The sequence below is a fragment of the Artibeus jamaicensis genome, unplaced genomic scaffold (genome assembly GCF_021234435.1).
Source record: "Artibeus jamaicensis isolate MK-2021 breed Jamaican fruit bat unplaced genomic scaffold, CSHL_Jam_final scaffold_847, whole genome shotgun sequence".
NCBI classification, from domain to species: domain Eukaryota; kingdom Metazoa; phylum Chordata; class Mammalia; order Chiroptera; family Phyllostomidae; genus Artibeus; species Artibeus jamaicensis.
Genome location: NW_026522057.1, coordinates 20,286,951 through 20,300,727, shown reverse-complemented (window position 1 = coordinate 20,300,727; position 13,777 = coordinate 20,286,951). Strand labels below are relative to the sequence as shown.

Here is a 13,777-nt window from a genome sequence, read left to right as displayed (position 1 = left end):
CATCCGGTCGGTCAGCAGCTCGTGTTGTCAGCTTCATGGGGTCCTTTCCTTTCTGGCAGCTCATCCTTCCACCTTATTTGGAGACAACTCCAGAATCCTTTCCTAGGCGTAGGCGAGCCAATCTCTGCGCTCATTGCGGAGAACCCTCACAGACCTTTGCACCCGGGGAGTCTCTGCCTCATGTGGAGAAGGGTCTGGAAGGGGTGTCTGTCCCTGGCCAGACTAAGAGCTGAGGCTGATAAAGACAAGCCAGCTCTTCTCATCCCACGGTGAGGACATTTGCCATTGGGCTGTCTCAGGGCATGGCTAGTGTGGCTATTGCCATCAAATTCAACAGTCTTTTACTGTAGACAAGACCAGGGCACGATAATGAGCAGACAAGGCCCTAGCCCTGAAGAAATGCACCGTCTGTTTGGGAAGACAGGCAAACCAATCAATAAATACAATTAGGAACACTAAGCAGAGTTCTGCCCTCGTACCAGGTGAACTGGGAACACATTAGCAGAGGACAAGGAAGAGTCCCTTCCTTGGGGTGGAGGAGAGATGACAGAGGCAGGGCATGCTAAGGAGGCAGGATCAGCCATGAGTCAAGTACAGAAAGGAATAAATCCCGGGTCAAGGACCTGGAAGGCTAGGGCAAAAAACACTCGAGTTCTTGGTCATAATTTCTGGGTGCAGGTGGGATCTAATGTGTCTTCCTCTAAATCCTCTTGGAGTCTGGCTGAAACACGAACCACCACACCAGACATGAAAGTTGAAGGAAGCTCTCACAAAAAGAGACCCACACCCAGTTTGTAGCAAAGGTCCTGTCACAGGGCTGAGTGCAGGTTTCTTGTCAAATCCGAAGTCTGTTCACTTTCTCCGGCTGCACTGCCTTCAGCTCGGTCTCAGCCACCATCCTCTTCTGCCCACTTTGCAGTCGTCACCTAACTGGTGTGCTCAGTTTTAGTCCCCATTTCTACCTTTATAGGACAGCCACAGCAACCCTTTCAAAAACTCAGATTCCATAATGTCACCCCCTTGCCTGAAACCCTGGGAAGGTCTTCTAATAACTCTTAGGATAAACTATTCTCTTTTCTTCACTGCACCAGGCCAGTGAGTCTGACCTCTGTCCGCCTCTCCTGCCCTGGCCCACCTGCTCGCTCTGTCCCACTCACTGGCATTGTACTGTTGCCCCGATATACCAAGCTCTTCCTCACGCAGAGCCATCCTTTTACTCAAAATGTATTTATCTAGCACCTTCTGTGCACTAGACATTGTTCCTGGCATTGAAGATACAACAAGCAACAAAATGCACACAAGTCCTTGCCCTTGGGAGGCTTACATTTTAGTGAGGGAAGACATATAAACAAGACAAATAAATACATAAATGTATGTCAAATGGGAATCAGTACTAATGAAAAAGAAAGCTCAGAGAGGAGATCAGAGGTATTGGGAGTGAGTTTACAATTTTCAACATAGTAACCAGGGATGGTCTCAATGAGACAGTGACATTGGACACTTGAAGGGGGTAAGGGAACAGGCCGTACGTGCAAAGGCATGGAGAAGGAGCACTCTCAGTAGTGGGGATCGCAAGTGCAAAGGCCCTGAGGCTGGGCCGTGCCTGGTATGTTCAAGGAGCAACAAGGAGGCCAGAGGGGCTAAAAGGGAGTGAGAGGTGAGATTCAGGCAGTAGTAGGGATCCCAATCAGGGAACCCTGACAAGCTGGCACAAGAACCTTGGCACCTTTAGAATCTCCTACCTGGAGCATTCTATCCTGCCCTTCACGTGGCTGACTCGCTCCCATTCTTCAGATCTTAGACTGTCCTTGACCACCCTCACACTTTACTATCACAACTCCCTCTTTTCTTCGAGTTCCCAAATATGCAATTGTTTGATCTAATTCCATAGCACAAGTTCCACTAAGGGCAGGGGTCCTGTCTGTCTTCTTGACCACTGTAAACCCAGGGCTTAGCAGCCTGTCCAGCACTTGCAAGTGTTCAGTAAACAATTTATAGGAAGAAAGAAAGAAAGAGAGAGAGAGAGAAAGAAAGAAAGAAAGAAAGAAAGAAAGAAAGAAAGAAAGAAAGAAAGAAAGAAAGAAAGGGATTCTGCCATTATTATTTCTAGTGTGAACCCAATGGAATATGAAGAAATATGTTTTGATGTTGGAGGAAGATCCTCAGGAATTCTGTGGGCACTGGCCTAGAGGTGAAAAAGCTTTCAGAGGTAGGGAGAGAGAGAGAGGGAGAAAGAAATTGAGAAAATAAAAACCAAAAACATGCCACATTTAAAGACTTGGGAATGGGAATGGCCTTCATAATAACATTAGAAGCTAGAAGGCAAAGGAACAGAGCCTTCAGAATACTGGGTGAAGAATATTGTTAGCGTTGAGTTCTACACTGAGCCCATCTATCAGTCAGGTGTGAGACAGGATGAACACAATTCTAGATACTGACCCGCTCAAAAATGTTCCCCCCCATGCACTTTTTCTTAGAGTGTAATGGATGATGTGCTCCTCCCATGTGAGAGAAGAACACAAGAAAAAGTGCTCCTTATGTGCACACAAACCCCCGCACATGGGTGTTTATATTAGCAGCTTTGTTCATAATCACCAAACATTGGAAGCAACCGAGATGTCCTTCAACAGGTGACTGGATACACAAATAGCGGTGCATCCAGACAGTGGATTATTATTCAGGCTGAAAGGAAATGAGCTATCAAGCCAAGAAAAGACATGAAGAACCTTAAATGCATGTTGCAGAGTGAAAGAGGTCTTTCTGAAAGGCTGTTTACTATATGATTCCAGCTATAGATCATGCTGGAATCATAGCTGGAGAGTGATGGATGATGTACTCCTCCCACATGAGAGAAAAACACAGGAAGCAGTGGCTCCAGCCCAGGAGAAAGGTGAGGGAAACTCACAAGCTGATGGCGAAGGGAAGGCTCCGGATGACAGCTGTGCAGAGCTCAGTCCAGATGTGCACAGGACAGAAGAGGGCTCCAGGACCAAGGTCTCCTGAAGAATAGGGAATTCACACATTGTTGACTCCATATAACCAGAGAGGCTTGCATAATTTACAGGGCCCAGTGCAAAATGAAAATGAAGATCTTGTTCAAGAATTTCAAGATGGTGCAGAAAGAGCCTTAAAGCTCCAGGTCATGTGCCCAGGCAGTTGGCCATGTCTTGAGAGCTGCTCTGATCAGAGGGTGAGAGAAACCAGCTATAGTTGACTTAAGCAGAAAGGGGAATTTTAAAAAGGATATTAGGTGGCCACAAAGTCTCAAAAGGGCTGGAGAACTTCGTTCACAGCTATCCAACTCGAAATAACTCCCGAAACCAGGCCATTAGCAGGTCAGGTGAGGGTGATGCTGCTGCTGCCCCCAAGATTCGGGCACTGCAGCTGACGTTGCTGGGTCTCTGGGCATGGCTCACTGCAGCCCCACTGCAACTTCTTCTACTGCAGAAACCTCCTTGCATTTCCTGCTTCTCCGGTTATTATCTGTCTATTCGAAGTCTTAGATGTGTGCATTGCATCTGATGGGTGGAGCCCAAGCCGAGTACCCATGCCCTAGGCCCAAGACACTGGGGAAAGCAAGCATCTAGAATCTTCCTCTCCTGCAGTGGATTTCTGCTTCCCACAAGTCTCATAAGGGGGAATTCTCCAAACACAGGATGGGTTTAAGATTTGTCATTTTGGAAGAATGACAGGAATTGTTGACATGGGCATTTTTTAAAAACACAAAAGCAACTAAGCAAATGAGACAAATAGAAACACAGACAAAAAATGAAACAAAAAGTTGTTCAAGAAGGGCAACAGAACAACAGTGTTGTGCATTTGCATATTCTGAATAATGTACAAACTGCAAGTAGATTTAACCCAAAATTCTCATATTTATCACATCATGAAGATGAAAAGGGGAGAATCGTGGTTGTTGATGACTTAAGAAGGTTAAAAACGTCATCTGCTGTAATAGGAAGTTAATAGAGAATGCCTAAAATGGAGTCACAGAAAATCAGAAGTAAAATCGTAGAGAGAGAGAGACATAAATGACAGGGGAAGCTGCTAAAACATTGAAAGTGGGCCTCTGGGGGCCAAGTTCAGAGTTTATAGCAGGGCTCACTCTTCGTGTTGTATAGCTCTATGGGCTTTAACAAGGGCATGCACACTTCACCCGCGTCCTGACGCCGGCGTCGGGTGAGGACTTACAAAGGAGGGCTCGGTCGGACCTGGCGCGGAATCCAGACGCGCGAATCCAGTCGCGCGGGTTCCAAACCCAGGATTGGACCTAGTGAGCCACCGAGCAGCCCACCGGGGGAGCGACACAGTGGGGAGGCGGTGGCAACGAGTTGACTGTGGTTGCCTGGTTGCGCGCGAGTGAGGGAGTGAGCGGTTGGACCCGCCCGGCGGCGGCGCGCCATTTCCCGCTCTGACCACGCCCCCACATACAGCGTCACAACCCAGCGACCTGGGAATCCAAGGCGCCGCTTGTCCCACTTAAAGGGCCAGAACAGACCAAAAATGGCGCAGGCAGAACTCAAAGCCCCAGAGATAAATCTAAATGACGAAGAAATAGCAAAACTCTCAGACGCACAGTTTAAAACACTGGTCATCACCTTCCTCACAGATCTGGTGGATTACAGCCACAAATTAGAGAAACATATGGAGGCTAAATTAAGGGAAATGAATGGAATTCCACAGGAATCCCATAGAGATGAAAAGGAAACTGGGACTCAAATCAATGCAGTGGACCAGAAGAAAGCAAATAATGGACAAACAGAAAAGAGTCAAGGAGCAAGAATTCAAAGAAATGAGGAGAGTCTTAGGAACCTCCAGGACATCTTTAAACGCTCCAACATCCGAATTATAGGGGTACCAGAAGGGGGAAAGACACAACCACCAGTGGAAAAACTATTTGAACAAATAATAAAAGAAAATTTCCCCAATCTGGCAAAGGAAACAGACTTCCAAGAAATCCAAGAAGCCCAGAGAGTACCAAAAAAGTTGGACTCAAGAAGAAACACACCAAGGCATATCATAATTACATTAGCCAAAATTAAAATGAAGGAAAGAATCCTGGAAGCAGCAAGAGCTAAGGGGACAATCACCTACAAAGGAGTCCCCATCAGGCTGTCAGCAGATTTCTCAAAAGAGACCTTACAGGCAAGGAGGGGCTGGAAAGAAATATTCCAAGTCATGAAATCTAAAGACCTACAACCAAGATTGCTCTACCCAGCAAAACTTTCATTTAGAATGGAAGGGCATGATCTCAGTATGCACCATTATAGTATCCTATAAATAGATTCATTGCCTTAAATATTCCATGTGCTCCACTTATTCACCCCTTCCCACTTCCATACTCCCTGAACCCCTGACAACCACTGACCTTTTTACTGTCTCTATAGTTTTGCCTTTTCCAGAATGACCTATAGCTAGAATCATACAGTAAGCAGCCTTTTACGATCCATTTTGAGTTCATGTTTGTGAAAGGCATAATGTTGATATCTAGAAAGACCTCTTTCACTCTGCAACATGCATTTAAGGTTCTTCATGTCTTTTCTTGGCTTGATAGCTCATTTCCTTCCAGCCTGAGTAATAATAATCCACCGTCTGGATGCACCGCTATTTGTGTATCCAGTCACCTGTTGAAGGATGTCTTGGTTGCTTCCAATATTTGGCGATTATGAACAAAGCTGCTGATTCAAACACCCATGTGCAGGCTTCTGTGTGGATATGAGTTTTCAACTCATTTGGGTAAATGCACATGCAATCGGAAGAATGCAATTGCTAAGTCTTATGCTACCTTTTGCTTCATAAGAAACTGCCAAACTGTCTTTCAAATTAGCTGAGACATTTCGAATTTCCATTAGCAATGAATGGGGATTTCCTGTGGCTTCACGTCCAGCACGTAGAGTCATCAGTGTTTGGGATTTGAGCCATTTTAATAGGTGCATAGCAGTGTCTCATTGTGGTTTTAACTTGCAATTCCCTAACGACATATGATACAGAGCTTTTCACGTGCTCATTTGCTCTGTGTGTATCTTCTCTGGTGAGGGCCTGTCCAGATCTGTTGCCCACTTTTTAATTGGGTTGCTTGTTTTCTGATTGTTGAGTTTTAAGTGTTCTTTGTATGTTTTGGTACAGTTCTTTATCAAATATGTGTTTTGAAAAGATTTTCTCCCAGCCTGTGGCTGCTTGTTTCATTCTCTTAACTGTGTATTTCACAAAGGGAGTTTTAGTTTCAATAAAGATCACCTTCTCAATATTTTCTTCCATGGTTTGTGTTTTTGGTGTTGTGTCTAAAACTCATTGACAAAGCCATTGTCACCTAGATTTTCTCCTACATTACCTCCTAGAAGTTTCACATTTTGCATTTAGCTTTATGATCCATTTTGAGTTCATTTTTGCGAAAGGCATAAGGTCTGTACCTAGATTCGTTTTTATTGCACATGGATGTTCAGTTGTTCCAGCATCCTTTGTGGAAAAAAAACTACCCTTTCTTTACTAAATGGCCTTTGTTTCTTTGTAAAAGATAAGTTGACTCGATTTTTGAGGATCTAATTCTGAGCTCTCTATCCTGTTCCATCAATCTATTATTTTTCATCAATACCATATGATATTGGTGACTGTACCATTAAAGTAAGTACTGAAGTTGGGTAATGTCAGTCCTCTGACTTTGTTCTCCCCCAATATTGTGTCGGCTGCTCCAGGCCTTTTGCCTCCCCATGTAAACTCAGTTAGCTGCAATTCACCCAGTAAGTTGTGGGGATATTGATTGGGATTTAATGCAATTAAAGATCCAGCTGGGAGGAAATGACAACTTGACACTGAGTTTTTCAGTCCATGAACATGAATTACCTATGCATTTATTTTGTTCTTTGATTTCTTTCATCAGAGTTTTGTAGTTTTCCTCATATAGATCTTGTATACTTTTGTTAGATTTTATACCTAAGTTTTTTTGGGGGTTGGAGGGAGGTTCTTGTGTAAGTAGTTTTGTGTTTTTAATTTCAGATTCCAGTTGCTCATTGCTGGTACACAGGAAAGTGACCGGCTCCTATCACCTTGCTGTGTAATCACCCGCTATTTCTGGAGTAGATGATTCCTTGCTACAGATAATCATGCCATCTGGAAGCTACAGATAACTTTAGATCTTCCCAATCTGTGGACATTATACCATAAATGCATCATTTTGCTAAAAATAAAAGTTGGGGATACCTTGAGAAGGTACACAAAATGCTGAAGTGCTGAGGTGCCTGCGATGAGACAAAATATTTTAAGTACACCAGTCTCTGTTCCCTTGTTCCTCAAAAGTTAACGATCTTGCAGAAAACAACAACTGTGGGCAAGGATGTGAAAAAATTAGAACTCTTGTGCACTGTCTGTGGGAATGTAAAATGGTACAGCCACCGTAGAAAGCAGTGTGGAGTTTCCTCAAAAAATTAAAAATAGAATTATCACATGATTCAACAATTCCACTTCTGGATATATACCCAAAAGAATTCAAAGCAGGACCTCAAAGAGATTTTCACACGCCTATGTTCATTGCAGCATTATTCACAATACCGAAGATGGGGGAGCAACCAAGAGGTCTGCAGGTGAATAAATGGATAAAGAAATGTGGTATAAACAAACAATGACATGTTATTCACATGCTACAACCCGGTTGAACCTTGAAGAAATGATACTAAGTGAGATAAGCCAGTCCCAGAAAGACGAATATTGCACCATCCTACTTATATGAGCTATCTAGAGTCATCAAAAATCACAGAAACAGAAAGTAGAATGGTGTTCGCTGGAGACTGGGAGAGGGACATGGGAGATCGTTTAGTGGGTATAAGTTTTGGTTTTGCAAGATGAAAAGGTGCTAGAAATCTGTTGCACAACAACATGAATATACTTCACAGTGCTGAACTGTACACTTAAAATGATTAAGGTAATAAATTTTATGTTGCGTTTTTAATACAATTTTTAAAGTTAGTGGTCTTTCCATACTGGACCGGAAGGATGAATTAGAAAGCTCTTCAGGTCTCAGCAGACCTTACTAGAAATCTTCCTGTAAGCAAATACTTAACATGCCATGTTATTACTATTTAAATTTTAAATCTTTTAAGTGTCCCAAGGGGCTCTTTGTAAAAGAAATCATTATTTTGTAGAGAATGGCCAACTTTACCTAATTTGAAAAGTTAAAATTTTGTTTCTTGAGTTTTTTAAGAGCATCGAAAATGAAAACATTTCCTGGAATTAAAAATGTTCGTTGCCCTGGCCAGGTAGCTTAGTTGGTTAGAGCATTGTCCACGTACGCCACGGTTGTGGGTTCGATTCCTGGTCAGGGCACATACAAGAAGCACCCAAGGAATGCATGCATGGGTGGATAAACAAATCAGTGTCTCTCTCTCCCCCTACCCCTTCTTCCTCTATCTCTAAAATCAATAATAATATTAAAAGTTTTAAAATACTTTAAGAGGAAGTTTGTTTTCTGGGTCTAAACAAAGTGCAGCTATTCAACTACCACTCACTATGTAAGTAAAGAAGTAGAACCACCTGTGCACTCTAAGCTGGTTTGTTCTCTAAGCTGGTTGGCTCTAAACTAATGTTTGTTCTCAGTCTTAAAGGCACCGTCAGTTACACATCAAAAGTGCCAACCAGGAAACTCAGTACAAGATTTTCAGGGCATCTCAAACAGCTCCTCACAACTCTGAGCCCTATGTGTTTAGACAGCTTTGTGTTCTGATTTGCCTCTGACTCCATCAACTTATTTTCTCCCCTAATTTTAATTTAGCCCCAACTTTACCATTTAAAAAAAATCTTTTGCACAGCACGCATTTAGCACATCCTCTTTGGAATGTAGGAAGGTATATAAATAAATGAAACACAAATGAGTAATGTGAATGGAGCACCTTACAGATCTGTTACATTGTCACGGATTTCTAAACATCATCTAATCCATTACTTCCAAAGACAAATAAAACTCTAGGGCCAAGTAACATTCATCTTGTGAAGCAGAAGGAAGCAGCAAAGCATTAGGGGTGAACTCTTCAACTAATGTATTTCATATCTCTTTGTAAACAGGAAACTCACAGCTCTAACAGCCAACGGGCTGATGGGGGAGGAGGCGGAGAGGAAGGCTGGGTCTGTGAATGAATCGGTGCTGGAGGCGGTCATTGTTCACTGCTCCCCTGATTGAAGAAACCAGCAACCTGCTAAGACAGAGATAGGAAGTTAAAACTATGCAGCAAGGAAACTCTTAAGCACACGGATGTATCATAAATCACGATGACATTAATGACTTCTGTTAGCTGTAATTTGCTTTGAGCGTTTCTGCAGCGGTGGGAACGAGGGACTTGGAGCTATCCCCACTTTCCCTTCCAGTTTTCTTTCGTAAGAGCCAGGGACAGACTTAAGTGAAATTGAGCAAGTGCTCATCAATTAGGGCTCTTGGTTACAAGCCACAAAAGCTAACTCTATCTCAAACAAAACCAAAATTCATTAGATGGGTGTTATGGACAAAAGGTGTCCACTCCACAAATTCCTGTGTCGAAGCCTGCCACACGATGGGGCCTTTGAGAGGTAGTTAGGGTTAGAGAAGCCCACGAGGGTGGGGCCCGCACAACAGGATAATGCCTTGTAACTTGTTAGATAGAGGGGGGCTAGCTCTGCACCCCCTCCCACCCAGCACATGCAAAGAAGTGATCGAGCGAGTGCACAGCAACATGGCAGCCGTCTGCCAGCCAGGAGAAGGGGCCTCAGCATGAAACCTTCCTCGCCGCAGTCTCCGATCTTACCTCCTAGAATTCCTCCCTTCACTCTGTTCCAGCCACACCTGCCTCCTGGCTGTTCCTCCAATAATGAAAAGTTGGTTAGAGCATTGGCCCTTTTGCCTCAGGGCCTTTCATCTTGCCCTTCCCTCTGCCTAGAACTCTGTTCCCCGAGGGAGTTGCCTGGGTCCATTGCTCCGGTTCTTCAATCTTTGCTCAGATGTCTCCTCAACAGAGAGGTCTTCCTTGACCACCTTTTCGCCTTCTATTTCCCCACCCTGCTTCACCTTTCGTCACAGCATTTCTCACCCCCAGACATGTGTCTGTTTGATTGTTCAGTGTTTGTGTCTCATCTGAGAGATGAACTCCGTGAGGGCTGCCTGAAATGGAGTAGGCACTAGGAGCGATTGCTAAATGGAAGAGTCCAGACCCTGGGAGGGCACTGCTTCCCTCAAACCCGGGAAGCTCAGGACCCTGCAGGCTCTGCAGTGTGGGCCTCTTTCCCCACCATCTGAATGTTGATCTTGAATTCCCTCACTTCAGGGCTCTCCAGAGGGTAAAACTAAAAGTTGAAAGCATTGGCCTGTTCAGCCCCCAAATGCCTCAAGAGCTGGGAAGAGTGTAGTCCCAGGGCAGGGCCAAAAATACATATTTTTTCTTGTCCCTATCACCCAGTTTTGTTTTTCTTCATAGCATTTGTCACTATTTGAACTGGAGCTGAAGCCCCATCTAGACACTTGGCTGTTCCTATATTGTATGTCTGTTCTTGAACCTTCTCCTGATTTTCTTTTGGGGACACTGCCAGTCCCCGACTCTCAGTCTATATGATTCAGTGGGCATAACTCTCACCCTGGCTCCAGGAATGGGCATGGGGGCCAGGCCTACACTAGTCAGTCTTCTTCATCCCCCGACTGCAGGGACTGCTTGGAATCTGGCCCATGTGACCCCAATCAGACAAAAATAATCAGGACCAATTCAAGTCCATGGGACTGCAGGGGAAATAGAGCATCTTTTTCCTGCAGGTTTTAAGAGAGAACAGTAGGTAAGCCTGGAACTGCCAATGCCAAAACTTGGGAAGAGCCTTTCTGTATAAAGTTTCACAACAAAGAACGAAAGATGCGTCTTGATACCATTGAGCTCCTGGATTCAGCCATACCTGATGTCAGTGGACTTTTCAAATACATGTTGCCTAAGCCAGTTTGAGTTGAATGTTACTTGCCACCAAGGGAGCTTTCCTTTTTCACTCACTCTTCCCTCTCCACTTACTATATATTCATTCCCTCTGACTTCTCTTCTGTTAGTAGGAGCTGTATTTCTAGGTCAGACATCCGACTCCGAAATAGGATATAAAAAGCACTTCTTGCTCAAAGTCCAAACAATTGGATGAAGAAGGGGAAAGGTCAGTCCACTTTCTCCATGTTTTCAAACATTTGGACACTTGTCAACAAGAAGATGGAACTTCTAGCTTTTTATCTGATAATTCTGGAGCTCTGTGGATGCCGAAGGGTCTGATTCTCACGCTCTCCTGAGAACTGTAAGACTCAGTAGCGTCTGACTGAAGTCTTACACCTGTACAGAATGGGGAGAGAAGGGACCTGAACACATGTGCCGAAACATTTACCCATCTTCTCCTTAATCCACTTAAATGGTGTCACTGTTTTTAGAGCACTTTAAACAATTTTTTCTCCTCAGCGTTAAAAGGACAGAGATAAGTGTGTAAAAGGACTGCCTAGATATGTCTCCAGATGTGTATCTAGACTATATCTTCATCATTTTCTTACAAATAGTTAACCCTCATCACTTTTTCTCACTTATAAAAATAACACATTACAGAAATGTGTAAAGAAGAACCTGTGAATGTCCCCATGAGTTTACTCTCTAAAGTGACGCGATTTACAGTTGGGTGTGTGTTCTAATACACACCGTTGATAAAGTTCTTACGCACCAATCACCCTAATCACTTGTGGCTTATTTATTTCCCTTTATTCCCCTGGGCAACTGGCTGTGCCTTTACACAGAGCCGTCACAATCTCTTCAAACCTGTCGCACTCCATCGTGCGCAGCGCTACATAGGTTGTTTCAGTTGCTCCGATTGTAGAGACATACCATCGTTCATTTTTCCATTCTCTTTTTAAAACGGTTTTGTTTATTTATTTTTAGAAGCGGGGAGAAAGAGAGGGAGAGAAACATTGATGTGAGAGAAAAACATCAGTCGGTTGCCTCTCATATGCACCCTGACCTGGGATCAAACCTGCAACCTAGGCACGTGCCCTGCCCAGGAATCGAACTGGCAACCTTTCCGTTTGTGGGATGACACCCAACAAAATGAACAGCTAGAGCTTCAATCTCTTTTTGATGGACATTCGGGTTATTAATAATGTGTGCTCTAATAAATCACACTGTGTTTGCATCTTTCTATGTCCTCATGCTTGTACAAGTTTATAGAATGTTTCGAGATGTGGAATTTCTGGGTGAAAGGGTATGAACACTTAAATTTTAATAACTAGTGCATAATTTTCCTCTGCACAGGTTGCACCAGCTTTTACCAATGGAGCATGAGACTAATCTATTAGTCTTTGTGTCTTAATCTATTCAAGCTGCTATAATAAACTGCCACACACCGGGTGGCTTATAAATGGCAGAAATTTATTTCTTACAGATCTGGAGGTTGAGAAGTCCAAGTTCAAGTCTCTAGTGGATTTAGTGCCTAGTGAGGATCGTCTTCCTAGTTTATAAGTGGTCATCTTTTTGCTGTTGCCTAGCACAACAGAAGGAGCAAGACAGCTCTTTGGGGTCTCTTTTATTTATTTATTTTTAAATTTTATTTATTTATCTTTAGAGGGAAAGGGAAGGAGAGAGGGAGAGAAATATCAATGTATGGTTGCCTCTCATATGCTCCCTGCTGGGAACTGGCCTGTAACCCAGGCATGTGCCCTGACTGGGAATCGAACTGGTGACCCTTTGCTTCATAAGCCCCCGCTCAATCCACTGAGCTACACCAGCCAGGGCTGGGGTCTCTTTTAAAAGGGCAATTCTATTCAGGAGGGCTCCACCCTCATGACCTAATCACCTCCCCAAGGTTCCACCTCTTAATCCCATCACATTGGCAATTGGATTTCAATGTAAGAATTTGCGGGGGGACATAAACATTTAGTACATAGCAATAGGATTGTGCCCCCCCCCCCATTTAGTCAGTATTAGGGAATTGATTGCAATGAGCTATTTACTTTCATTGGTTTCATTAGCCAGAGATGAAACTAAAATTAGCTTGGCAAAAAAAAATAAACTGAAATGTGATGTGGATGGCTTCAGGCACGGCTAGCTCCAGGGCTCAAGTGATGACATTGGAACTCACCTGTTTCTCACTGGGTTGGCTTTGTTCTTCTGACTCAGGTCATGCCCCAAGCAGCTCCCAGTTTTGCCCTTGAAGGGGCAAGGTGGCTGCAGCTGCTGTAGCCCTCATATCCTCTCAGATCTAAGTTCTGCACACAAAAGCAAATTTGTTTTCCAGTAGGCTAAGCCACAGTCACTCTTATCAGACCTATCATTGACCCAATCACAGTGGCCCAAGAAATGAGCAGAGCTGGAAAAAAAAGAAGAGAACTGAGCTGACTAAGGTAGGCCTAGGTGGTTGAGTGCTCCCCATCTGGAGGGCAGAACCCAAAGCCCTACCACACAGGGACTGAGAACAGTGGGGAGAGGCAGAGGGCCTAATGGATATCTGAGAAGGCCAAGGGGCTGCTGGGGAAATCAAGTTTGTCCAGCTCTGTCAGTCACTACTGCCTCCAGTGCTATCCTACGGGAAATCCATTCTTTACCCCACAGCCAGGAAGGGGCCCTCTAAAGAAGAACAAATTTGAACCTTCTTTAACACACTTCAGTGGTTCTTTCCTTTTCCTCGGGAAAATTCCACCCTCCTTAACAAGGCCTGGGAGACTTGGCCTCCCCAATCCACACCAGCCTCATCTCTCCCCACCCCCCACAGTCCCCAGCATTTCTTAGTAAAGCCATGGCCATGGCTTAGTTGCCTGAATGGCCTT

The 13,777-nt window shown here is 44.1% G+C and overlaps 1 long non-coding RNA gene across 1 annotated transcript in view; it reads right to left on the bottom strand.

The window, feature by feature from the left end:
- LOC119045388 (uncharacterized) overlaps positions 1-13,211 on the bottom strand; it is a 37,596-nt gene extending 24,385 nt beyond the window's left edge. The window contains exons 1-2 of the long non-coding RNA XR_005081775.2: positions 13,093-13,211; positions 9,061-9,182 (exon numbers count right to left, since the gene is read on the bottom strand). This is a non-coding gene — a long non-coding RNA (uncharacterized LOC119045388). The remainder of the gene's footprint in view (positions 1-9,060; positions 9,183-13,092) is intronic.
- Positions 13,212-13,777: the final 566 nt, after the last annotated feature.